This window comes from Camelus dromedarius, chromosome 5, assembly GCF_036321535.1.
Source record: "Camelus dromedarius isolate mCamDro1 chromosome 5, mCamDro1.pat, whole genome shotgun sequence".
Lineage (NCBI taxonomy): Eukaryota > Metazoa > Chordata > Mammalia > Artiodactyla > Camelidae > Camelus > Camelus dromedarius.
The window spans coordinates 23,919,690-23,923,656 of NC_087440.1; the positions used below are offsets into that span (position 1 = coordinate 23,919,690).

At 44.6% G+C, this 3,967-nt stretch overlaps 1 non-coding gene across 1 annotated transcript; it reads left to right on the forward strand.

The window, feature by feature from the left end:
* Positions 1-812: 812 nt before the first annotated feature.
* Positions 813-887, forward strand: TRNAG-GCC (transfer RNA glycine (anticodon GCC)). The gene has a single exon. It is a non-coding gene; the product is annotated as a tRNA-Gly (tRNA).
* Positions 888-3,967: the final 3,080 nt, after the last annotated feature.

Sequence of the window (3,967 nt, forward strand, 5' to 3'; positions counted from 1 at the left end):
CCCCACTATGTGTCATACCAAGTTGAATAAGATAGAGAAACTTAAGTCTCCTGACGGTGGCAGAGGCCCTCTTTAGTCTAGCCCCATTGTACCTCTGCAGATTATTGCTTCACAACTTACCTACCTAAGACATCTGCCCTTTCCCTTAAACACGGAACTGCTTTATTCACACTTTTTATTATGTCGCTGCTCCCCAAACCCTGCTGTCTAAAATGCCCTTCCTACTTTTCCCAGCTTCTCCAACTCTTTGTCTTCCTTCAAGGGCCCAACTTAAATCCTGACTCCTCTGAAGCATCATCCTACTCCCATGCCCAGGTCATCTCTATCTTCTGTCTCTCTCACCCTAGTTCCTTTAGCGCTCCCTTAGCTGCTGTCTGTGGCATCTGCGTGACCAGTTAGATAGTAGCTTGGAGACCGGGGCCATGGTCTGTCCCCCCATCAGCGCCCAGAACAGTGCCAGACACACATGCCTGCAGGTGATAATAATGCTAGATAAAGATGATTCAGTTAAGCAGCTCTCTCCCAAGACACTGTAACATGTTGGGTCTTTGTCCTTTTAAATAAAAGTTGTATGCCCTTAATTTGGGGTATTGGATTTGAGGAAAAACCATGGGCCCTCACCATCTCTGCCATGCCTCACAAGAACTCGGGGGGCAAAAATACAGAGCTCTTCCTGACATGTAACTACCCTTTATTGAACCCTCACCAAGTACCAGATACCACCCTGAACATTTCATTTGTATTACCTCACTTAAGTCTTAACAGTTGTCCTATGTGGTACAGTTACTGCCTCTATTTTAAAGTAATGGAGGGGTGAGGGTATAGCTCAGTGGGAGAACGCATGCTCGCCATGCATGAGGTCCTGGGTTCAAGCCCCAGTACCACCATTTAAATTAATTAATTAGTGGAAACGCATCAGCATAATTGAGCACTCCATCTAAAATCCCACAGACAGCAAGTGGCAGAGCTAAAGTTTGACTCCAGTTCTCTCTGGAGGGTGTGTTCTTAATCAGTAAGCTGTAATGCCCCTGACTTACCCAATCATTTTGCTCTTAGGACAAATGGAAGAGCCTTTTCTCATTATGGCACTTTCCTATCAATAGTCCTTAACCCCCAACCTAGATTTCAATTCCATGGTACCTACCGAAGCTAGTACCTTCTGCGGTAAACAGAATAATGCCCTCACCTTAAAGATGTCCATGTCTTCATCCCCAGAACCTGTGAAAATGTTGTGTTACATAGTATGGGGAAGTTAAGATTGCAGATAGAATTACATTTGCTACTCAACTGAGCTAGAGATGGGGAAATTATGCTGAATCATCCAGGTGGTGTCCCGGACTCATCCAAGGCAATCCTATGGGTCTCTACAATCAAAAGAGGGAGGCAGGCAGTCAGAGAAGGAGTTGTGACAACAGAAGCAGAGATCACAATGATGCCATTGCTAGAAGGGAGCTCCATAGAATGCAGGCAGCCTCTCGAAGCTAGAAAAGGCAAGAAACAGACTCTCCTCTAGAATCTCCAGAAAGCATGTTCAGCTTTAGCCCAGCAAGATTCATTTTGGACCTCTGACCTCCAGAAATATAAGATAATAAGTTTGTGCCGTTTTGAACCACAAAGTTTGCAGTATTTGTTACAGCACAACAGGAAACTAATATCCCTTCCCATAGAAACAAATAGATTGGTTCATGGTCCAGTAATTTTCAAGACTTCTCACAGCTCAGAAGCCACGGTCCAAATAATGATAAAGAATGCCTATTATTGAAGGCATGACAAATTGTCCCCATAAATCAACTGAGGAAAGTCTTTGAGGAACCTTTTCAAATTGCTAAAGAAGAAAGGAAGATAGCCAACCTCTCACTCTTCTGAGTGCCTATCCTCTAGGACATGGTCCGCTAAGATTTTGACTAGCTGAGATTTCCTGTGGAACTCACGTGTTCTTGCTGGTTTCCAAATAACGTCTCTCTTCTTCGAGTAAAATCAAGAACTGCCAATCCGGTGCAAGCCAGCTGCTGGGCCCCGTCTTCCTCATACATACCACATACACAAATAGGAAGATGGTCTCCAAGGCTATCATTTCCTGGCCAGCAAGTGTCTTGGGTTTCACTTGAGTGGTTAATGATGATGTCACCCGAGTGCCTTAGTACGGGGCATTTCCAACCTTCAATTAAAGGACTATCATTTACTCTATATATTAACATCCAGAACAATAAACACAGTGGAACACAGTCATTAGCGGCAGCCATAATCCATGGCCTGCTGTGTATTGATGTCAACCTTGCTGTGTTTGACATCTGAAATAAATCCAAAGAAAACACAGCATTTCCAAAGCTGGGACTACACTGAGTATATCCACCCCTGGCTACTTTCCATCTTCCCACCTCCATCTTCCAACCTAGCAGCCTCCTGGGTTCCACCCCAGAGTTAAAAACCTCTTGTCTTTTACAAAAACACCTCCAGGCCATCTTGCTCCCTGAGTGGGATTAATGCTGCCAGTTATCGATTGACTGAACCTAGTGGGCCTTCACTGTAAGATAATAAACCAATTCAAGATGTTATGATTCTTAAACTAAAGGATGCCACAGTGTTGTGGGCCTGAAGACATTAAAAACTTTTCTTTAAAAATTGGAAGGAACTGACTTTATGGTACAGAAAAGGAGCAAAGTGAGCTAATACAGAAAACCAGAAAAGCAAAAGGAAATTTTACTCAAACTTAGCTGAAATAGCTTATCTCCAGGTCCTCTTTAGTTGTTTTCTATATTTGTTTCCCACATTTATTCAATGCTTACTGATTGATCATGTATTTGTACTAGGAAGAAGAGATACATATGTCAACATATAGGATTGCACAGTCTAGTGGAAGAGACAGAGTCAGTCATCATCAATACCTCTCATTTACCTAGCACTCACTAGGCTGGGCAGGAGCTTTTCTAAGTGCTCGGCATTACATGATCTCACTTTATTCTTATTACAGCCTCCTAAAGTAGGTACTAGGAGCCCTGTTTTGCAAATGAGGAAAGGGAACCTTATAGCACGGAGGTCCCTTTCGTGAAGGCTAGAGCTGAAATTCACTCTCAGCCTGGCTCCACGCCTCATAAGAACCACGTGAAAAGTGCAGCAATTTTTCCCGCACCCCAGAGCCCATACTCATCTCATTCTGTTAATGCAGCACGGTTGCAATTTCTGGAGGTCCAGCCACTTAGGTTTCTGAGCTCAACTCATCAGGGGGATGCAAAAAGAAAACAGAATCAAAAGGCTCGTCTGTGAGATATTGGGGATGACAGGGCAGGGAAGTCTCACGGTGTTTATTATGCACTTCAGTTCAGATGGAGAGATGTGCTTGGGTCATGGAGGCCAAGGAAAGATGCTGTAGAGTTAGATGGGGAAGTAGGACACAAAGAAAGTCTTCTCAGCGGATGAGGGCACTCGGGGACCCAACAACTCCGTGACTAGGTAAAAAGCAGGCTTTATTTCTTCAGGGGGTTGGCAGCAACTCTTTCTGCCTTACTGGGTGATCTTACACATGCGTACTCTTCCCCGGAGAGCATGTGATATGGTTGGTCGTCACGCTGAATCTGGAGCATCCCTGTGGAAGATCGCATTAGACCTGATCACTTCACAGGCAGGCTCTTCCCTTGGCCCGCCATGGGGCTACCTCTGGCCAAGTCTCCAGCACCAGCCTGTGAGTTCCTAAGACACAGCACAAGCAAACTGGTTGCTCGTGGGGCAGCATTCTTTAAAAGGAGGCTGGTGAACACTACAAGCATGTAGATCCCCTGTGTGCATGTAATTTTAAAGTCAGATGTAAGTGATTTACTGCACCTTTGAATTATCTGCACCTTGTTCCTCTCCATCGAGCATTTTTGTTTCATTTTACTGTGGTTTTGGTACAGCGTTATTCACTATGTTTGGGTTTGTGGAAGCAGACTCCTCTGATTGTCTCAGTACAGGCTCTGGGGACGTTCTGGAA